The following is a 24,134-nucleotide window of genomic DNA, read 5'->3' on the forward strand; positions in this document are numbered from 1 at the left end:
AGTTCTATAGTAGAATACCAGTAAGTCCACTCTGGGACTTGGAGTTGTCCTAAATGATATTGCAGGGTCAGATGCTGGACATTATATATCCTGCCATCACCCACTGAATATACTGGGGGAGAGTGTAAACTACAAGGTAAACTATCATCCATGTGGTGCAGCAGTGCTCCAAAATGTATTCACCAAATGCAATGAATTTGCCACAATGATGAAAGAGGTTGTTGCTGTGGGAGGAGTGGGGGTGGGGTGGGGGGGCATATATGGGAACCTCTTATATTTTTTAATGTAACATTTTTTTTGTGATCTATCTATCTTCAAAAAAATACACTTAAAAAAAATAAAATAATGAAATGAAAAACAAACAAAATAAATAAATGTGTACTTCTTTGTCAGGACTTTGTCTCCAGACTGAAAGTCTTGCAACAGTGGCAACTATTATTTAAAAATAATGGACCCTATCCAGAATGAAGTTTTAAAGGTACTTTTAAGTCCATTAATATAATGGACTTATATTATATTTGACTAAGTTTGACTAAGTAATTATGGTATAGTCTTAGAGTGGTATATGAAGCTGTTTCAAATAATGGCTTTATATCACTTTTCTCAAAGATACATTGTTAATAAAGGAGCAAAGCATATAGTGCTACCATTTATGCTTGTGTATGCTAGAATATTTCTGGGAATATTGGGTGTTTGGGATATAGGAATGTCTGTAGGTCCTTTTATACCATTTGAATTTTGTACCCTATATTTATATTATTAAAAAAAATTAAATAAATAATTAAAAAGTAATACAATGGCAACAATATAATTAAAATACTGAAGACCTAAACACATCTCAGCATGACAACCCACTCAAAAGTAACAGAAATCTGGCTCCATAAAAGGCAGTAATATCAACTTTTATTATCTTGAGGAGGCTTAAGAAGCAATTCTTTCACATATTGCCTAGCAAGGCTTCCTAAAATCCCTTCTCTGAAGGTTCTATTTAGGTGTCCAACTCTCTTCATCAAGTTCTGGGACTCTGCGAACTGTGCCTCGTGTCCTTTCCTCCCTCTCCCCACAAACAATTTCTTCTTTCTCTCACTGCTTTCAGGATGTACTTGTTGTAGAGTTAGGTGTCTCTAAGTATTTGTTTCTACCTTTTACCCTTGAGTAGGGGAGCAGTTGGTTGGGTTATGAAACTTGCACTATAACATTTTATCCTGCCCCATATTTACACTGCCTTATCTATAATGGTGCTAATTGAATATCCCCTTTCATTTAGCATATAGGGCAGATAGGTAGTATTGGATCAGTTAAGAATTTGTTGAGTATGTGCTCCTTTTCATAAGTAATTTTGAAGTCTCATTCCCTCTCTCTTCTCTCCTCTCTCTGTCTTCCTCCCTCCCTCTCTCCCTCCTTCTCTTTCCCCTTTTCCTCCTTATCTCTCTCTCTCCCTTCCTTTCTTTCATTCTAGTCAATAGTCATTACTTGCTGATAGTGTTTTGAAATCTAAAGATGTTGATTAATCTCTGCATAAGACTTAGGAACACAAATCTACAGTACTTCATGTGATAAGAGCACGATTTTTCTTTCAAATCTGGAATCTGGTTTGTCTCTGAAAAATGTATTTTGAAAATAGCAGTTTTTAAGTAAAATGACCTTTGGAATCCACTGACAAATTGAGCTTGGTGAAAGTTTTCATTTTGGTGATAGAAAGGCAAGTGGCTTAGAGTATATTTTTTTCCTCTATTGAATGTTTTGTGTTGATTCACCTTCAAAGAATAAATATAGTTAGGTTATATTTAGCACATTTATTTTTCTACAATGATTAATGGAATGGAGTCTCCACATTGAGGGAGGTCCTCTGAAGGTGGGCCTGTGACTGGCAATAATATGTCCTCCACGGTGTAACTGGAACAGGTAAGAAACAAAAGTTGGGTGGTGGATATTGATGAGGTTGCGGGCAGGAGTAGGGGTGGAAGATACAGATGGACCAATCAACCCTAGATGTTACTCAATAACAAAACAGAATATTTTCAACAATTTCTAAATGATGCTAAAACTGTTTTGAAAAAATATTAGGTGAGCAGTGAGAAGTAAGATTGAGGAGGTGGAACAGTTAGGCTTTCCCACAGACCAAGCTCACAGATTCAGATTCTACCTTGAACTTCATTTTCATTGAAATTACTTTTACCTCTCCTGATTAGGGGTTAAAATTAGGTATTATGAGTTCTGAAGCAATCACTTCTTTAACTGGGAACTACCATATATCTGTTGTGTTTGATGTTGGTAAAAAACTTAGGTCAATCTGTTGTTGAGAAGCCTCGAATTAGTAACTTGGAAAACAAATTTGCTGTAATATCTGTTTATATAACTTTATATACCTTATTTGTTCAATTAAACAATAAGTGAGTGATAATAAAACATTACTGTATGAAAGAGCATTATGTAGGCAGAGAAAAGGTTTGTGAACCAATATGCATGAGTGTTAGCTCTGTCCTCCCCATCCCCAACTAGAGTTATCTTTTACAGAGGATCAGCTACCCACAGTAGACAATATGGTGTAATGGTTAAGAGTCCCAGGACTGGAATCAGATTTCTTGAGTATGACCCTCTGCTCTGCTGTTTGCCTTTATCAAATAACTTAAGCCCTCTCAGTTTCCTCAACTGTAAAATAATAATATTATCTATGACATAGGGTACCTGTGAAGATTATAGGAAATAATATATGCAAGCATTCACTGCATAGTTCTAGTTACTACATATTCAAAGCATGTTATCCATTATTACTGTTCTTTTTCACACAAATCAACTCCTGAATCAGTCTGAAATACTCAATAATGTTTATTTCACTGGATTTATGTTTTTCCCTTGGACCTGAATGTTTTAGGAAGATGTCCATAAAGAAGAAAACCTTAAAATACATTTTACATTAACATTTTTGTGCAGTTATGCACAGATTATTTTTATTTTAATTGCTCTTTATGAGAACATTTATACCTATTTATTAAAGTTGCCATGAAAGAGAATTCTCTTTAAAAGTGAAAGTATTGTGTATCAGGATCAGGCAAAAAATGAATTTAGAAGATCTAATCTAAGCATAATTCATTTGTATTGTTTACAAAATAAAAGTAGAACAGAGATGTATGTATGACCATTAATGTGACTGATCTTTTACACCCTCGGATATGAGATAATAAGTTCAGTTTTTTTTGCTTCTTTGGAGTTATAATAGGCGTGGGTGAACATTTTGACTGGTTGCTAATAATTATAGTATTTGGTGGGGATGTACCATCTTTGACCAGATATTCTGTCAAAAGTTCAAATTGGCTGCATGTCTCCCTCCATCTCGCACCCTCCCAAGAAGCATTGCCAAGATGAGTCTGTCTTTTTAATGGAAGAATGTCTCTTCAGTGTGTTAAGTGGAAAACGAACACCACCATTGTGAATGAGGAATTGGAGGACTCCTTAGGGAAAATGTGTAATCATATTACTAAAAGTTTGACCCAGTAGCAAAGCCTAGGGTGGTTTTGATGGAAGAATAGCCTGGTGTGTCTCCACTCTTAGATCTGCTCATGAATTAATATCTGGCTTCCCAGAGAGAAGGAGGGTTCTATGTGAGACTTTTGACTTTAATAATATGTAAGAAATGAGGTCATGTGCTTTGGTTCTCCTCTATCATATAAAAGGCACCATTGTACATTCTTGCACCCGAGGGACTCAGTGTGTTCCCATTGCACTTAAAGGGGTCTGGCATGTGATATACATGGTGCCTGATATGAATTAACAATGCTCACTAGAAGTGGCGGCAGTATCCAACCACAGTGACCACATCCAGGGGACCAGTGATTCTAAGTCAAGAGAAAATGGTATCCAATAGAAGTGCTTTGTGTGCCAGGAAATCATGCATGTATCTGGGGGTACCTAGGGGTGGTTTGATGTAGAGCATCAAACATAGCATTACCTAGTAGAGAGGGTTGTGACAGAGGAGGAAAGAAAACACTGTGGTCAAATGGCAGCAACCAGGAAATTGATGGCAACCAAACCATAGGCACAACTTTTAAGGCTCCCCCAGAAATATTTGGGAACACTTTACTGCCAGTAATATGTGGGAAGTACTTTGCTAGCTTTTGTGGCTACCCATGTGTTTTCCAGGAATATGGATGTTTAAAACAATTCCAGGAACAATTCTGGAATATTTTTGTGTTAGGACAAGATTTGTTTATAAGCTTCCAGAGACAAGAATTACACTATGCTACTACATTTAGGATATAGATAAAAATTAATAACCCTGAGTTTTGGCATCAGTTCTATTCTTAAATTGTTGTATGCCCCTGACCAAAATACTTAACTTTTCTGAGCTTCCATTTTTTCACTGGACTACATTATCTCTACGGTCTCTTTCAGAAGTAAAAATATTTCCCTAACATTTTTATGATTATGAAAGCACCTGAGATAGATTTAAATGGATAGTAGATTAGTAGATGAATATGGACAGTTATTTGAATACCCTTTGCAAAGAAGCAGGAGAATAATATTTGCTTCATATAAAGATATATGTTGGACTCTAAATCACCCTTTTTTTTATGAACTTAACCATTAAATTAGATTAGTGTATACAGATAACCCATTGCACATTTGAACAATTAAATGGTTGGAAGAGAAAACAAACATCTTCTGCTGAAATATGGCTATAGTGTCTTATGCACTTGGCTTGCTTTTGACTTTTGTTTTTAAACTTAGCATACAAATGAACTCAATATCTCTCGTCTTTCAGAGTTGCAAAATCTGAAAGTGTTTGATTAATATTTTATTAAAGTTCCCAATAACATAAATTTAGCTCTCTAAAATAAATTTTATTGGCTGTCTGATTAGATAGAACATTGGCTATATAGTTTTCAAGTGAGTTATGTAATTATCTCATTGGGCCAATAAGATTTTTATAAGTGAAAAGATCAGTGAACCATAAGAGAACATAAGGAGATAGGCAATTTAGTGACAACTCCAAGAGGGCTGCTTGAGGCAAGGCTTCCTGGAAGAAATGGGATTTGACCCTGGCCTTGAAAGTTGTGTTGTGTTTTGGGGGTCCCTAAGACCACCGTGAGACTCAGTGATTCACTAGTCGGGCTCATAGGATTTAGTAGTTGTTATGCTCACAGTTATGGAAAATGATAATTCAGGTCTATCTAAAAAAGAACTGTGCTTACTAAGGCAACTGAATATATTAGACCCATAGTTCCTAGCCTTAGCTATACATTAGAATTGCTTGTGAAGTAAAAAATCCTGATTCCTAGGCCACACTCCAGACCATTTAAATTGGAATATCTGGGGGTATGACTAGAATCAGACACTTTAAAATCTCCTCGGGTGATACCAACTTGCAGCCAGTTGTAAGAAACACTGCTGTAGAATGTAACCTCCATGAAAGCCAGGATTTTTGTCTCACTCACAGATATATATCCAGCACTTAGAACATAATCTGACACATGATATATGCATAACATAAATCTAAAAGTAGCATTTGATTGGGCCTAGGTTTTAGAAACCCAGAGAGAAGCAGATGATATATGGAAATTATCATCTTATTTGAAAATTGTAGACAAGATTACATCTGGTAAGTGTATGTCAGGCCAGAGAAAACACAAAGCACCAACAGAAATTTATCCTACTTTGGGTTCTCCAATGCCCAGCACAGGTCTGAGAACACAGCAAGAACTTAATGAATGGTTTTCAAGTGAGTCATTTAATGAATGTGGCTACGAACCTAAGAAGCAAAAACCAAAACCAAAAAATGAGGATAAGAGTGTTTGTATGTGCTCTTATACACACTAGAATGGCTGGAATTGAGTGCACTCTTAAAGTTTTGTTTTTAAAAAATATTTAATTGCAATTTGAAATAATTTATTGAAGTTTATCACTCATACATAAGCAATAAGTGTATAGTAATAGTTGTGAACTTACAAAACAAACATATATAACATCATACAGGACTCTCATAACTCACCCTACCATCAATACCCTGCATTGTTGTTAAAACTTTTTAACTGATGATTAAAGAACATTGTCAAAATATTAGTACTAACCTAGGTATTTTTCTCCTAAACTACCCTATTATTATTATTTTTATATCATTTATATATGAATATACATAAACAATAAGTGTATAGTAAAAGTTGTGAACTTACAAAGCAAACGTGCATAACATCATACAAAGGTCCCATACGTCAACCCTCCACTAACACCTTGCATTGTCGTGAGACATTCGTTACAAATTATGAGAGAATATTGTCAAAATCTTACTACTAATTATAGTTCTTATCTTGCATTTGGTGCATTTTCCCCCTAACCCACCCTATTATTATTTTTTAAATATATTTTTTTATGACAGAAGTTGTAAACTTATAAAACAATCATACACATAGATAGAATTCCCAAACTGCACCCCTCTATCACCACACCACACTGTGGTGGAACATTTGTTACAGATAAGATTATATCATCTGATTGTTACCATGTCCATAGTGTACATTTGGCTCACATTTTCCATACTGCCCCATTATCAACACAGTACATCTTTGGCATAGATACAAGAATACTATATTATTACTGCTCACCATAGTCCATAGGTCACTCCAGTTGTATTTTTCCTATGCTTCTCCACATTCCCACCACCCTGCAGTATCGATGTACATTTGCTCTAGCTCACTAAGGACACTTTTGCATCTGTACCATCAACCACAATTCTCATCCACCTGCTGTACTGTTTATTCAGTTCCTAGATTATTCTCTAGCATTCTGTCAGTTGGCATTTACATACCTAGACTATGCTATTCAGCCACATCCCCATTTATAAAATAGCTGTTAACCACTATTTGTTACCATCCATTATATACATTTCCACACTTTACAATAAAGCTAATTAAAGCTTTTACATACATTAAACATCGGTAGTCCATGTCAGTCTTCCTCTTATCTCCTTTAAGAATGCATCACCTACCACCAGGTCTTGATATTTTCCTACAATTCTTCTGGAAGCTTTATGGTTCTTGTTTTAAGTTTTAGGTTTTTGAAACATTTTGAGTTAATTTTTGGATAAGGTGTGAGATAGGGGTCCTCTTTCATTCTTCTGGCTATGCATATCCAGTTCTTTGAGTACCGTTCGTTGAATGGACTGTTCTGCCCGAGCTGTGTGGTTTTGACAGAATAGTCAAAAATCACTTGACCATACATGTGAGGGTCTGTTTCTGAACCATCAATTTGGTTCCATTGGTTTATGTGTCTGTCTTTATGCCAGTACCATACTGTTCTTATCACTATAGCTTGGTAATATGATTTAAAGTCTGGAGATGAGGGTTCGCTTTTCCTATTTATGATGTTTCAGGCTATTCAGCACCCCTTACCCTTCCAAATAAATTTGCTAATTGTGTTTTCAATTTTTTTTTTCAATGTTCGTGGAATTTTTATCAGTTGCATTGAATCAATTTGAGTAGAATTGACATCTTAATGATATTTAGTCTTCCAATCCATGAGCATGAAATGTTGTTCTAGTTATTTAGGCCTTTTTTGATTTCTTTTAACAGAGTTGCAGTTTTCTGAATAAAGTTGGTTAACATCATTGGTTAAGTTTATTCCTGACTTCACGTTTTATCTGTCATATTTTATTTTCCCCACTCTTTTGACACTTTGTTACTTTTATTGATATAATCTTCATTTCTAGACTCTCTTCTAGATGTGTCTCTCCTGTCTTTTATTTTCAGGCTCTAGCACACCCTTTATAATTTCCTAAAAATCTGGTCTCTTGCTTAGAAATTCTCTCAGTTCCTGTTTATCTGTAAGTATCCTAATCTTGTCATCATTTTTGAATGACAGTCTTACTGGGTGTAAGATTCTTGGCTCGAAGTTTTTCTCTTGTGGTATTTCAAATATATTGTAGCACTGTCTTCTTGCCTCCATGGTTTGTGGTGAGAAATCAGCACTTAATCTTATTGAGTATCCCTTATAAGTTATGCACTGCTTTTCCCTTGCTGTTCTCAGAATCCTCTGTCTTTGGTATTTGACATTCTGATGAGTATGTGTCTCGGAATTGGTCTATTCAGAGTTTTTCGGATGGAAGAACGTTGTGCTTCTTGAACATGGATATCTATGTCCTTCAGTAGGGTTGGGAAATTTTCTACCATTATATCTTCAAATATTCCTTCTTCCTCTTTCTCTTCCCTCCTTCTTCTTGAGTACCCATGACACGTATGTTTGCATGCCTTTTGCTGTCATTTAGTATCTGAAACCTTGTTCAATTTTTTCTCATCTGTTCTTTTGTATGTTCACTTTCAGAGGCCATTTCTTCAAGCTCACCAATCCTTTCTTCTGCCTCCTCAAATCTGCTGTTATATAATTCCAATGTTTTTTAAAAAAATTTCATTGATTGGACCTTTCATTCCCATGAGATCTGCTATTTTTCTAAGTATACTTTCAAATTCTTCTTTGTGCTCATCCCATGTTTTCTTAATATCCTTAATCTCTTTAGTCATCTCACTGAATTTGTTAAGGAGATTTTTTGCACATCTGTGATTAGTTATTGCAACTCCTTTATGTCATCTGGACTGGAGGCTTATATTGTTCCCTTAACTGGACCATAACTTCCTGTTTCTTGGTTTGAATTGTAATTTTTTGTTGGTGTCTTGGCATTTGGCTTACTAAAGTATTTATTTTAGGTGCAGTTTCTCTCTTTAGTTTAGGGCTTCCTGTCCTTTCTTTCTCTGGTTGCAAAGTAAGAGCCAAGGATGTAGTTGGTGTTATAAACTGTGGAGGCTCAAGCTGCCCTCATTGTCTCAGGGACCAATGAAGTTTCTCCCAACTTTCTCCTTTGCCAGGGCTAGGGACAGAATCACAGCTGTGTGGAATAATCTAAGTCATACTGGCCTAGATTGTAGTTGCCCAGAGAGACTGATGAAGCTTCACACCCCTTACATCCCACCCTGGGGTAGGGATGGAGTAGCAGGTGTGGGCAGCAATCTATGCAGTGTGGGGCCAAGATGAGCACAGTTGCCTGACAGACTTCCAGTTATTCAGTCTTTGCCAGACAAAGGTACCTGTAGTTACCTGGAAAGGCTGGTATAGGGTCCACCAGCCTCTTCCCTCCCAGAGGTGGGGCTGAAGCCTAGTTTAGGGCTGCAGGCTGGTCTGGGTGAAAGAAACCTACTGTCACTGTGATTTTCAATCAGCCCAGCCTCCCTTCATGCTGGGGGCAGAGTCAAAATTTTCCGACTTGGACAGATTGACCCACTCGCTGTTCCTAAGGTTATACCTTAGCCAGCTGTGTCTACTAATTAGTAGCCAAAATTGCTGGCCAGCCTTCTCCTCTTCCCCTATTTTTGGGAAATGGAGCTTCCAATTCTAGCCACAGAATAGCTCCTGGGGCAACTTGCACCTCCAGAGTAGGATAATCACCAGCTGCTGCGACTTGGCCAGTTATTTCCTGGACAGGCTGGCCCAGGTACCCCAAGCTTCCTCCCTGCGATAGGTGGTGCTGGGGCTTAGGCTAGAGCTGCAGTCTGACCTGGATGGAAAGAAGCCGGTCCCCAACAGCACTGGGATTTTCAGTCCACCCCACTTCCCCTTGTGCCAGGTGTGGAGTTAAGATGGCGTCCACCAGCCTCTTTCTGACTTGGACAGGCTCAAACTTTAGCTGTTCTCAGGATTATACTTTAGCCTGCTGAATTTACTCATCATGTTGTAGAATTTGAGAGAGGTTCAATTATTTGCATATAGAGAGGCCAGGACTCAGGAATGATTTTGAGAAGGAAAAATGGTTTATTGACGGCCGGCCACACTCGGGAGCATTCTGTTTCAATCCCGAGCTCCGGACAAGATTTTTGAGTCCCTTTTATACAGAGAAGAAAGGCCAAATGGTTCTTTTGTTTCAGTTCTCAATAGGCTTGAATTAGCATATATCTTCCACATCCTATGTAAGCTTTTAGCATGGACTTCATACATTCTAGATAAGCTTTTAGCACATTTGGTTTGCATTTCCCCTGAATATTCAAAGTCTATAGAGTTTGCATTGATAAACTGTTTCCTGGGACTGGAGTCGTTGCCATGGTCACCAAGGGCAGGACTGCAACCCCCCATCATCCCACACCCACAAGTCAGGACAGACAGCATAGGTTAAGGTTATCTCCGAAGAGACAAAGAGCCTCCCACCCATAGCCCACATCAATCAGTAACTTAAGTTGGTGCCCAACCATCTCTTCCTTCCCCATTTTTTGGAAGTGGAGCTTTCAATTTCAGCTGTGGAGCAAAGGCAGCTTGTGCCTACAGTGGAGGATGGGTACTGGCCTCTGTGGCGTGGAGTGCTCTACTTATGAATCTTTTCTGCAGATGGGCAGTCTCTCCCTTCTGTTCCTTCAAGAATGTTGCAGGATACTCTTCTGTTCTCCTGGAGACCCCAACCAGGTGCTACAGACAGCTCCAGATTGCTGTGGGTGTTTACTAACTGCAGTGTAGCAGGAGCTGACTCTAGGAGCTCTTTACTCCACCACCATCTTGCTGATTGTCCTGCACTCTTAAAGTTTTAACTTTGTATTCATAAAGTAAAGTGTTTTTTCAAACTACTCATTTCCATTCTGTTTTAATTGTTTGTAATATGATTATATACCCTACTTGGTCTCCTGATATGTAGCAATGGATGAGTTACTTTCAAGATTTTGTTCTTATCATCTGATAAAAGAGGATCGGATAATAAGGTTCTTTGGAATTTTAAATCTATGATTCTAAATGGATAATTTTATGAATCAATAGCTATTTCCCTTAAAATACCTAAGTAGTTTTGAAAAAGGACTATGTATTTATGAAGATGATTTTTAATACCTGAAAATTCTATATTATATCTTATCAGATTGGTGAAAAGTATTATATAGGATGAGTGTTCAGGTATTCTGGTTAGGTAAACTTTCCTGTGTTTACATGGCTCTTAACATGGTAGCATTGCCTGCAGTATAATTCCAGTAAGACAAGAAAAAGTGTAAGTTGAAAACTATATTGGAAAATAGAGAGTCTTATTTGCTAACCTAAATTCTTCCTCTGGCAAGAGAAATCTGATTTCTTTCTCTAGTCAATGAAAATAGAGTTACTACTAAAATTTTGCTTGTTAGAAAATTTTATTTTACCCTAAGTCAGAGATTTTTCAGTTTTTTCCCCATATTCTCTACCTTAATCTTCTTAAGAAGCTTTCATTATTCTCTAGGGTTTCAATAAGGACATATTTCTTTTCTAAAATTTTTAGTTAAAAAAAAAAGAGATAGATACATAAATGTTACACAAAAAATATAGGGGATTCCCATATGTCCCGCTCCCCACACTGCCCACATTTGTCCACATAACAACATCCTTCATTAGTGTGACACATTTGTTAAATTGATGAACATTCATTTTGGAGCATTGCCACTAGGCTTGTATTATAGTTTACATTGTAGCTTATACTCCCACACAATTCTGTAGTTTATGGCAAGATAATGGCCTGTATCTGTCATTGAAGTGTCATTCAGGACAATTACCAAGTCCCCAAAATGCCTGTATTGCACTGTTTTCCCTGTCCCTGACCTCAGATCCTCCAGTGGCCACTGCCTCCACATCAATGATAACAGTTCTTCCATTCCTAGAATTGCAATAAGTCTGTAGTAGAATACCAGTAAGTCCTCTGTAGTCTTTAGTTCATTCCCCAATCCTGAGGATTCTGGGATGGTAATGTGCACTCTGTCTCTAATTGAGAGGGGCCTTCACTTCCATATAGCTGATGTATGGGACTCTCTTGCTTGCAGTTGCAGACTCTCTGTTCTTTGGTACTGTGGTTGTCCATTATCACTTCTTTGTTAGTTGTCCTTGGTGAGTCCAATGAGCTGGAGAGTAGGTGTTGCAACTCCATTGAGGCTTATGGCCTAGCTGGCACATGGACAGCCCAAGGATTCAAGTCCTTGGACATACACCTACCAACTCCAGCACCAACTATAGGTTCAAACAGAAGGGACAGAAGAGCCATGTTTAGGGAAACCACAACTAAAACCAGTTCTGTCACACTGGGGAGCACAAACCCCAAAGTAGTGCCCACTGGCAAGGCACCAAACTCATGAGCTTTCTGCCTTGATCACAGTGCCTGGGTGTCTCCAGAGCCCTCAGGAGCCCTATTTTGGGTAGTTTCTAATTTGGCAGTCAATGAGATCCTGTTGATACCTGCATAAGCCTAACCTCTGGAATGACTTCCTGACTCATTTTGAAGTCCCTTAGCCATATAAACTCATTTGTCTTTACCTTTATCCCTTTCGTTCAAGGTCTTTTTCCAGTTGCATTGCTAGTTTGTGTTTGGTAATAATCCCTCAGGGCCAGGGAGGCTTATCCTGGGAATCATGTCCTATGCTGGGGGGAATTTGTTGCATTTATATGCTGAGTTTGGCTTAGAAAGAGGCCACATTTGAGCCACAAGGAGGTTCTCAGGAGGTAATGCTTAGCATCCTATAATACTAGGCTATGTTTCAATTTCAGGAGTAAAGTTTCATAAGCACAGTCATCAATCTCAAGGGCCTGGCAATGAACCATCTTCCTTTACTAGCCATTGCCTCTGGACTTGGGGGATTCTTACTGTTCTATCAGAGAATGTGGCAGAGCTCCCCAGTGTGGGAATTCAATATTCTTTTAGTTATTGTTTGAATCTCCACCACTGTGACAAGGCCCCAGGAACATTTGAACACATTTATATGCCCTATATGTGTGCCCAGGTTAACCTCCTCCCATGTATCCCCCATCACTGACACCCCACACAAATGGTCCTCCTCTACTACAGTTGTAACCCTTCTATGATCCAGAACTTCTTAAAAAATGAAGCCAATAAAACAGCCAAATACAATTAATCAGAAAATGAAATAATAATGGTAGTTTTAAAAATAAGAAATAAAATACAAAAAGTAAAATAAAAAAATAATTTGGGATAATAAAAAATAATGAAGTTATTTCATCACTATAAGATCTGTTGTCCTGAATGTACAGTGACATTTTCTTCCATTTATTCCCCCAATGTGTTATTTTTTCGTTTTGTCTTCAAGAAGTTTTAGATCACAGCAAAGTCTCATACAGAATATAGGGGACTCCCATATATCTAATATCCTCCAAGAACACATTTCTATATTTCTGCTTTCTATATAACTTTTTTTACTTTTGGGATAAAATAGTTATTTTGGAGCAAAAATATCTATTATATTTGGAACAAATAAGAAACCTGAAAATTTTTGGAAGTCATTTTCCATGATCTCCTCTCCTCTCTTTTTCTCAATTTCAAGATTCCTGAACCCTGAAATCAGTGTAATTTGGTCTCTGTACCTCACATGAACAAACCTAGAATTTCTATTTCTAACAAAAGACTAGTTCCCTCCATATGACCCCTTCCTCTCTCCTATTTAATTTAGAAATCTGGACAGAAACAAGCTTCTTGTCACTGCCTTGGTCCGATGGACAGAGTTCTTTTAGTATCCTTTTCACTGAGGGGTAACTCCTTTGAGAATTCTAGCTTTAGGAAGGAGCCTCTATTCCAGTTTCCTGCCATATCCCTGATCCACTAGTGATGAAAATGCCTTGTCTGCTAAGCTGCTAGGACCTATATGCTGTATGTTAAATCCCCAGTCCCTGCAGCTGTAGCTCATGAGCTTACCATTCTCTCTTATTTTATTTTTATTTTTAGGACCTGGGGATTTTTCTTTTCCATTTCAAGTCCAAATAATTTTTTTATTGGTAGATTTTATCCAGCATTTCTTTGTCTTGTAAAAGAGATTAGGGAATCCACATTAGCTTATCCACATTACTAAAAGTGCAAGTCTTGGAGTCATTCTCCAGGTCATTATTACAAAGAAATTACCTCCAATTTTTGACAGGTGGGAACTGCAGTATTTCTTGTTCTCCTTTTTCCTCCCTTTCCCCTTCCTTCTCCTGACTTGCTCAGTCTCTTCTGAGACAAGTGACTCCAAACAACTGAACACTGGGGTGTACTTCTGTTATCCTCTAAGGCCAAATGTATTCTCTGGACCCAAATTACTTATAATTGCCTCATATATACAAGTGCTAGATTTACTAATTTGATTACATTTTGAGGTTTACAAGTGACCTAACAAATAAGTAGGCTCCGTATGCCATTCATTTTCACTCTACATCATCACAATCAACCTTACATTTATTCACTCAGTAAATATCTACTGAACACCTACAATGTACCCCTGATGAACCTAACAGACCAATCCCTGCCCATTTTTGTGGGGTTTGGATTAAATAGGGAATCAATAAAAACATATTAAGAATCAAGTTGTATAATTTGTTAAAAGGTGGTAAAGGGAATGAGAAAATACAATAGAGCAGGGAATGGGGAACTGAGAGGTCTTGGAGGGGCAATTTTAAATTGAGTGGTCAAGATAGGCCTTCTTGAAAAAATGGCACTTGAATAAGTCTTGAAGGAAGAGAGGGAGGGAGGGTGGCTCTCTGGTCAAAGAGAGTTTCAGGCTGAGGAAACAGGCAGTACACAGGCCATAGGATGGATCATGCCTAGAACATTTTTATTTTTTTAAGATTTATTTATTTATTTCTCTCCCCTTCCCCCCCACCCTGGTTGTCTGTTCTTGTGTCTATTTGCTGCGTCGTCTTCTTTGTCCGCTTCTGTTGTTGTCAGTGGCACAGGAATCTCTTTCTTTTTGTTGCGTCATCTTGTTGTGTCAGCTCTCCATGTGGGTGGTGCCATTCTTAGGCAGGCTGCATTTTCTTGCATTTTCTTTCATGCTGGGTGACTCTCCTTATGGGGCGCTCCTTGCGCATGGGGCTCCCCTACATGGGGACACCCCTGTGTGGCACTGCACTCCTTACACGCATCAGTACTGCGCATGGACCAGCTCCACACGGGTCAAGGAGGCCCAGGGTTTGAACCGCGGACCTCCCATGTGGTAGACAGATGCCCTAACCACTGGGCCAAGTCTGCTTCCCATGCCTAGAACATTTGAAGGGCTTTAAGGAGGCTGGTTTGACTGGACCAGAGTAAGCAGATGAAAGCGGTAGGAAATAAAGTCAAAGAGATAATGGGCAGAAGTTGAGGGACATGATGAGAGCTTTGTTATAGGAAATGGTGCCTTTTTATTAACTTATCTGCTGAGAACTTTCTATTTTAGAAACTAATACATACTTTGTAAAGTGTTCCTTTATTTTAATATTTAAGAGAATCATATATATATATGTATATACACACACACATATATAATCATTTTCATTTTCCATCTTCGATAAAAAGATTGGCCTTTAATTTCAATAATGAAGAGTCCTTTGTAAAAATTTTCTCCTGTATCTGAGTGCCAGGAGTTTTTAAATGTGTTAAATTTAGTTTGAATGCAGAACCTATATCGATCAACTCATTTGCATTTGCACTATTTTGTGGAGAATAAAAATATAGAGATCAATTTTATGTCCTCTCAAAAATGATAGTTTGAACCAAAATGAGACTACTTCTTGCTTCTGCTCTTTGATTTCATTTTAATTTCAAAACTAATTTTATGCTTTTAAATGTTAAATTACTATAAGTGTTTTCAGCTTCCTGTCTTTAATTCTAACATTATCTATTGTCTACTATGCACATTTCTTTTCTGATTAATTGGGAGTACAACAGACACCAGCACAAAAATAGCAGAGGTCAGTATGCTTACCAAATGAGAGTCTGATGCAATGCATAATTCATGAAATAGATTCACTTATGTTTTCACATCGTCTTCAGTTGAAGATGTGACTTGCTAAATGCAGCTCTCCACATTGTTTTAAATGTTGAAATCTTCAGATTCCTATTGTTTTTATATTTTTGAGAAAATATCTTTTAGTCTGTTTTGTCACTGGCTCTCTTTAAAGTGTTTCTTCTAAAAAGATTATTTATTTGCCTTTGTACCTCAAGGTTCTGTAATAGTTGGTTACTCAGTGCCAAAAAGTTATGAGTATAAGCTCATAACCAAGTTAACCTTTTGATAGGCAAAATATAAGATTACTTCACAATATAATGTATTTGTTTGTACACAGTATCCTATTATTTTGTGTTTTCAAAGAGAATAATATAATTTATTAATGTTCTCACATTGGTCATCAGGACTCTTTCAGCTTCAAGTAGCTGAAAATCAATCCACATGAACTTAACTAAAACAGGGATGGGAAGCCTAAAGGGTGTGGGGTTGTTTTAAGGGGTTAAAATGATACCAGTTGGATTCCAAATATCTGTGTGTGTCTCTCACCTTACTAACTTCTGCTTTTGGCGTAATTCTCAGGCAACATCAAACAAAGATGGCGCTCTGTCAGCCCCAGGCGAGAATGGCCCTCACTAATGATGCCGGATGAAAGACTGATTCCCTCTCCTTTATTCTTTATAGTATACACAGAAAGGGCTATATTTGGCTTTTCTTGGCCATGTGCCTAGCCCTTGATAAATCTATATCCAGAGGGATGAAACTGCCAGGCTAGTATGGGCCAAGTTCCCATCTGAAGTGGGGAAAGGTAAAATGGCTGGATAGAGGAAGGGCAATTCTCAAATGGGAGATGCAAGAACAACAGTAATTGCAAATTCCCATATCTAACGCAGTCCTTTTTGTTGCCAAATGGCAATGACTTTTAACAGCTCTACAGTTTAGTTACTTGAATTTTAAAACTGCTTAAGTTTAGAAATTGTAAATCTCCAAGAACCATGGGCAGCTTGTATACAATTATTCTCAAGAAATAGAAGCATGCTTTTCCTGCATTCAAATGGTAATCTCCTCTGTTAATTACGTGGCCCTCCCAGAACTCCTGGAGAAAGAGAAACACTAAATTGGTGTAAGGTGTATATTGTGTGTGTTCTATCACTTAGTATTCTTTGAAGTGTTAAAGTGCCAAGGCGACAGGATGTAAACTGTTCTTCAAAGAATGTGCCATTCTGTTTTGTATTTCTTGACCTTTATTCATAGTGTTTCCTCTTTCCCCCACCCTAGACTGAACTGTTTAAGGTTAGTAATTATATCTTACTTACATTTACTATACTTAACACAGTATCAGTCACTTAGCTGTGACTTGTACAAATATTGGCGGATAAGGACAACTGTTCATTCCTCAAGATAGGATTGGCTTCCTCATGTATTTGTTTAGTTCACCCTCACTGTGGGTAGTGCTGGAGACTCTTTGGAAGGAACTATTTCACTCCAGGGTCCTTGGAGTTACAGAATGAGTTCTTTCTGCAGTGATTTATTCACAGCCTATTTAGTTTTCTCTGACCAACCTGTGTAGCTCAATTAAAGCTCTCTTTAACACTGAAAAAGGAAAACAGGCTCACTTATAGATTATAAGATGAAAAATAAGAATTATCTCATGGGTAGAAATTTCTCTGGATGTGTGTATATGTATGTTTTCCCCCACGCATGGGTTTTTTGACCAATGGGTGTTAAGAATTCCTCCTAGAGCATGGCTTGTCTTCTCAAGACCCCACATTTCCTTCATTTCCTGCATAATCCACTATAAGTGCAGGGCACTATAATTGAGGTCATCAAGCTATGCCATCCAAGTTCAGAAAGCTAGTGGCTCTCTCATTTTGATCAACCTTGAAACATTCAACCAGGGTGATGTAACCACAGTAAAATAGTTTAGCAGTTCTCCTACAAAAATGTGGAGTTGTTTCTTGACAACTCGGAAATAAGAATTCTTCTTTGATAGCCATAAGATAGCTGTTCTAAGGTTGATCACCTGGTTTCACAAACTGTTAGTTAAAGGAAGTATCTGAAGTGCTAAGAGGAAACATTGGTTCACTGTAAATGTCTTAGACTTTGGAAGTTACTCTGCTTATATATTGCAGTGAGTTAGTAGTATTGATGAGTTGCCCAGAATAATTTCAATACAATAAATGACTGCCTTATTTAAGACATGCTTGTGACTTGTTTGGTTTTGTTTTTAATCTACTACCCCCATACAATTCCCCCTTCCTTATAAATATTTAAATTTACTTTGTCTTTAGGCCTCAAAGAAACAACTCTTCCAGTGACAGAAACAGCAGCGTGTTCTCATTATCTAATGTCAACAAAACATTTTAAAATTAACTTTATGCAAATATGACTGGATATTTTCCATTAGTTGATTAAAATGAAATGTTTCAAAAATTGCTTCAAATATTTTTCACAAATAAATTATCATTACTGTAGATTATTTGTCTTTGAAATACATACAGATACATGTAATTCCTTTGGTAACACATTGCAATCAGTGTCTTAGAGGAACCTTAGAAATAAATTATAAAATTTTTTAAAGCAGATTCTTATATTAGCTTTTTAATAAAAATATAATATAAAATGATGCCTTTTAAATTTTGATGAACTAAGAAAGGAAATGCTATAAATCCCACTTTGGAAATCTTATTATTTGTAATTTGTAAGGGGATACATTACATAAAATAAGGGAATGCATTCAACACCATTCACTATATTTATTAATATATTTTTTAGAAAGAATAGGGTATATGCGCATGTACATTTACCCTCCTTTATACTCTCCACATGCTGGTTTCTTTTCTTCATAAAATAAGTATTAACTGTTTTGGATTTAGGAATTTATAAAATCAAGTCATGTTAAGGAATTGGGAAGCATATATGAAAGGAGATCAAGGAAAAATTTAGGCTATGATAAATTAGCAACTTACATATTGAGCTGTGCATATACTGTTTTAAGAATCTGTCTTTGCCACGTTTCTTTTTCCAGTTGCATTCCCACTTTCTAAAATATTATGGAACAAAAGCAAACACTTAAGATCTTGTTTTGTAGGTCTAAGGAGCTTGCAATGTTTATTATAAAGGATTAGATTTTTATTGATGCTTAAATTAACCATTAGTAGGAAACTGCATGCATTTAATAGTACAAAGACTCATCTTAGGAAAAGCTGAGAAAGGTTCAATTAGGTTTTGGAGACCTGTGCCTTATAATTAAGACTCAGGCCTACCATATATGTCTGTAGAGTTTGCATTTCCTTTGGCAACCCATTGGGTCTTTTTTCATTAATTGAAATATCTTTCACATACTCTAAAAGTCACCATTTAAAGTATAACAACTCAGTGGATATATATATATATATCAATGTAGCTTCATAGTAAGTTTTGATATATCAGAAGTGTGAGTCCTCTAACTGTGTTCCTTTACAAGATTGTTTTGGCTCCGCTGGGTCCCTTGCATTTAGGATCAGCCTGTCAATTTCTGTGAAAAAAAAAAGCAGTTGGAATTTTGATAGGGATTGCATTGAATTTGTAGATCAATTTGAGGATGATTGCCATCTTCACAATATTAGGTCCTCCAATCCATGAACATGATATGTCTTTTTGAATATTTTCTACAATTTTTGCAGTTTTCAGTGTGTACGTCTGGTACCTTCTTGGTTAAATCTCCAGGAGGCAGCTTTTTGTATTGTAAAAGCTCCAAGTCATGTCAAATCCAGGCATGTATTTGAGTGGGGGTCTTCCAGGGAACCGCCAGAGAGGTAAAATAATGACAATTTTTGGAAATGAGTTCTTAAAAAAGGTCCAGCTGTATTCTGCTCCCTGGCTGTACCAGGAGTGCAGGGTCTGGTTTCAAGGCTTTTACAGAGATGGAAGAGAGGGTGGAGAATAGGCAACTTAAAATACCAAAAAGCTCTGTTCTTATCCAGATTCAGCCATTTTTCTTCAATAATGTTCCCTGGGTTGCAGCGAACTTTTGCTTCATTTAGAGAGTTCTGGAAAATTTTCCTCCAGGTTTTTCATTGCTTTAATGGAGGATCAAATTTTCAGAGATACTTACTCCATTGCCCTTATTGATGTCACTCTGACATATTTAATCTTTGTTTCCTCCAGGAGAAGGTTTTTTATCTCCTACTTGCCTTGCTCTTTAGTGGACTAAATTTATCTCTGCCCATAACTTCAGCTGCCACTGGCATGCTGATATCATTCTCAAATGACATCTCTAGCTCATGTCTCTCTCTTGGGTCCCAGACATAATTCCTTTGTATCCCTTATATATTATATGGGCATTTCAAAGTCAAGACCTCACTCGAAAATCTTTATCTCTACCTCCCTTTTCGATACCTCAGTTAAAATACCACTACTCCTAAGATTTTTTCACTGATTAACATTATTCATGTTGTCACTAAGTCTTGTATAATACCATCCCCAAAACCTCTGGAATTTATTCCATGTTCCCTCTTTCTGCTGCCCCTACTTTGTTTCAGTTTTCATTTTTTCCAGCCTACACAAGAACATTTTAAATTATTCTCTCATACTCCACTCTTTCTGTCTTGCAATTCATCCTCCGTACTGAAATCAGAATAATTTTTTTCTAAAATGCATATCTCCTCACACTGCACTACTACTGCTTAAAAATCCTTCAGTGGCTCTGCACTGATTTGCCAGCAAATACCGACTTCTTGGCATGCCATACCATTACCTTTCTTGACAGATCAAACCTACCTATCTTTCTTTGTCTCCATGCCCCACCCTAAGCACACACACACACACACACACACCCTTATAGTTTAGCCATTCATATTCCTAACCACTTCACAAACATGCTACATACTCTCTGTGACTTTTGTATATGTTCTTTGCTCTGCTGAAGCACTCTTTCCTCCCTCATCCACAGTGCCTCAATTGGAAATGTTTTTGAAGATTTAGTTTATTTATTTCTCTCTCTCCCCTGTCCGCCCCCCCCCTTTTTTTTCTGCTCTCTGTGTCTACTCCATGTGTGTTCCTTTGTGTCTGCTTTCCTCAGTGGCACTGGGAAACTGCATCTCTTTTTTGTAGCGTCATCTTGCTGCATCAGCTCTCCATGTGTGAGGCGTCACTCCTGGGCCGGCTGCACTTTTTTCATGCAGGGCAGCTCCCTCTACAGGGCGTACTCCTTGCGAGTGGGGCACCCCCACTTGAGGGCGCCCCTGCATGGCACAGCACTCCTTGTGCGCGGCAGCTCTGTGTGGGCCAGCTCACCACATGGGTCAGGAGGCCCTGGGTATTGAACCCTGAACCATCCTGTATAGTAGGCGGACCCTCTTATCAGTTGAGCCACATCCACTTCCCTGGAAAAAATTTTAAAGTCCCAACATTACCTTCTTTAGGGAGCTTTCTCAGACCCTTTTCCCCTTGCTCTGTTCAGTGACTTTGCTATCCTCTTCTTTCTTTTTCTAATCCCCAGACATGCATCAATTATGCTATACTTTAATTGTTTATTCACATCTCTGCCATCTACCCTGCACCTTGGCCTCCTTGAGAAAAAATTCTGTCTTTCATTTCCTGATACCCAGAGTTCAACAGTGGTATAAAGTGAATTCTCAAAACGATTTGCCTTTTATTCTCCTCAAACTGCCATCCCTAGAGTATGGAATAAAAAGCTGAGTCTTAGATTATTCTCCATGGTGCAACCAACAATCTGGACCTTTTCTCCCATTTTCCCTCTTTCAGCTCATCATACCCATTTGGTTACAGTCACTACAGTATCTGTACACTGAAGTAAAACCAGGGAAAATAATTTGAGCAAAGGATTTTCCTGAATTATTTTATTCCTAATGTGATTGAATATTGATTCCTTAATTCCTTGGGTCAAGAGAAAGAACTAGGATCAGAATCTTTGTTTTTTCTTTAGAGTGAGTTTCAAATTCACAAGATATAAAAGCTGGCTGTAATGCCAAGTTCATCTGCCTTAGACTTGTTAAGAAGAAAGGGGGATGGAGTCTCTCACTAAAAAGGAATTTAAAAGATTAAGAGTTGCTCCAGATAAGGTAAGGTACATACTGACAATACAGAAGAGGAGTTGGGAAGTGGATGTGGCTCAAGCAACTGAACTCCCGTCTACCATATGGGAGGTTCAGGGTTCGATTCCCAAGGCCTCCTGGTGAAGGCGAGTTGGCCCATGTGGAGTGCTGGCTTATGCAGGAGTGCTGGCCTATGCAGGAGTGCTGGCCTGCTCAGGAGTGTTGGCCCACATGGCAAGCTGGCCTGAGTGGAGAGCTGGTGTAGCAAGATGATGCAGCAACAAGAGACACAGAGGAGAGATAATTAGAGACACAACAGACCAGGGAGCAGAGGTGGCGCAAGAGATTGAGCATCTCTTTCGCACTTTGGAAGGTCCCAGGATTGGTTCCTGGTGCTGCCTAAAGAAAAGACAAGCAGACACAGAAAAATGCACAGTGCATGGACACAGAGATCAGACAATGAGGGGGGGTGGGGGGAGAGAGAAATAAATGCATAAATAAATCTTAAAAATATATATATGTATATAAAGAACAGCAGATCCAGAGACTGGGTTACCTGGATTATAGTCTTTTGAGTCATGTCTTATGGAAGCAATAAAACTCACTCTCTTTAAGTTTATTGGGAAAAAAATTGCATCAGCCAGCTTTAACTAATTTAGGACAGTTTTTTGCCCCCTCCCCAAATCTCATTCCTAAGTAGAATGGGGGTCGGGGGGGAGTGATAGCTAGTCCCAATACAGTGACTTCAGCTTTCTCTTCTGAAAGTTATTTATTTTTGGTGGCCTCCTACAGCTATCCTTAAGAGATGAATACCAAGTAGGAGAATTTTTGGCACTGTGGTAGGTTGAGAAAGCTTCCTGGTACTTCATGTCATAAATACTGGACCAAAATGACTTTTTAGTGACCTGGAAATACTGACATTTCCTTAAGCACATGGCTTTATATTACTACCAAGAGTCCTTTAGACACTCGGGCTAATTCAAACTTTGTTAGACAAATGTCTAAACATGTTTACAGGATATAATAAAACCTTAATAAATAAGTAAAACTATATTTGCATTTTGCAAATATGTTTGAATTTTACATCAAGCAGTTATGCTTAGTCAGTTTTCTAATTTGGAAAAATCTCTTGAGTTATAAAGCATGACTTAACATTTAGTTTTGTAATAACATGGCAAAAAAGATAATTCATAAGTATGCCTGTTCTTTTCTGATGAGATTTTGACTCTGCTTTGAGGCCAAAATATCTCCACCATATGGCATATTTAATGGGTAAAAAGAGTTTTAAAGGAAGTTTGAATCATGAGCAAGAAATTTTATAGTCTAGACTAGTGTTCTGCACATTATATGGGCTTGTTGATTAAAATAAATGTGAAAATATAAACTTGTATAAAATGTGACCCTAGCATAACATGAGAAATATAGCACAAAGGAAGAAAAATCTGTAAATTATGAAAAATTTAAAACTCTTTAATGTATATTTCAGCTGCATGTCATAAAAAATAGCATTTCCTAAATTTAAGTTGTCACTGAAAATATGACACACCTAATAATATAGTATTGATTTACGAATTTATTTAAAAATAGGGGAGAAATGTGTGTGTGTATGTATATAAAGTAAACCATGTAATTATTTAAGAGTGACTTGGGACTAAGGCATTCTTTTTATTTTATTTTTTTAAGATTTATTTATTTATTCCCCCCCACCCCGTTGTCTGCTCTCTGTGTCCATTTGCTGCATCGTCTTTGTCCGCTTCTGTTGCCATCAGTGGCATGGGAATCTGTGTTTCTTTTGGTTGCGTCATCTTGTTGTGTCAGCTCTCAGTGTGTGCGGCACCATTCCTGGCTGGCTGCGCTTTCTTTCGCTCTGGGTGGCTCTCCTTACGGGGCGCACTCCTTGCGCGTGGGGCTCCCCTACGCGGGGGGACACCCCTGCGTGGCAGGGCACTCCCCACGTGCATCAGCACCGCGCATGGGCCAGGTCCACATGGGTCAAGGAGGTCCGGGGTTTGAACTGCGGACCTCCCATGTAATAGACAGATGCCCTAACGACTGGGCCAAGTCCACCGCCACATTAAATATCTGATAAATATATTGTTGAATGCCTGTTAACTAGAATATGATGAAATAAATTTAATATTGAGACTATATGGACTATAATTTAGTATTTGGTGATTCAAAAATTTACTAGGTTCTAAGAAGAGCATTACAGCAAAATTTTAGAATCTTAAAGCTTGAGAAGACCTTAGATAAGGATGATAATACATCTAGACATTATTGAAAGAGTATGAAGTTTTTTTAATGAAATTTTTCATTTAGTTAGTCATGGGCAGATGATCTGGTTCAACATCCTTGATTTACAGATAGAGACTCAGAT

General features: G+C 37.8%; 1 protein-coding gene and 1 pseudogene across 10 annotated transcripts in view; one reads left to right on the plus strand and one right to left on the minus strand.

Moving 5' to 3' along the window:
* LOC101434570 (small ribosomal subunit protein uS3-like) overlaps positions 1-19,975 on the minus strand; it is a 37,631-nt pseudogene extending 17,656 nt beyond the window's left edge.
* Positions 1-24,134, plus strand: part of OXR1 (oxidation resistance 1) — a 531,828-nt gene that overhangs the window by 51,114 nt on the left and 456,580 nt on the right. The gene's annotated exons all lie outside the window — the stretch shown is intronic.

Source organism: Dasypus novemcinctus, chromosome 14, assembly GCF_030445035.2.
Source record: "Dasypus novemcinctus isolate mDasNov1 chromosome 14, mDasNov1.1.hap2, whole genome shotgun sequence".
Classification (NCBI taxonomy): Eukaryota; Metazoa; Chordata; class Mammalia; order Cingulata; family Dasypodidae; genus Dasypus; species Dasypus novemcinctus.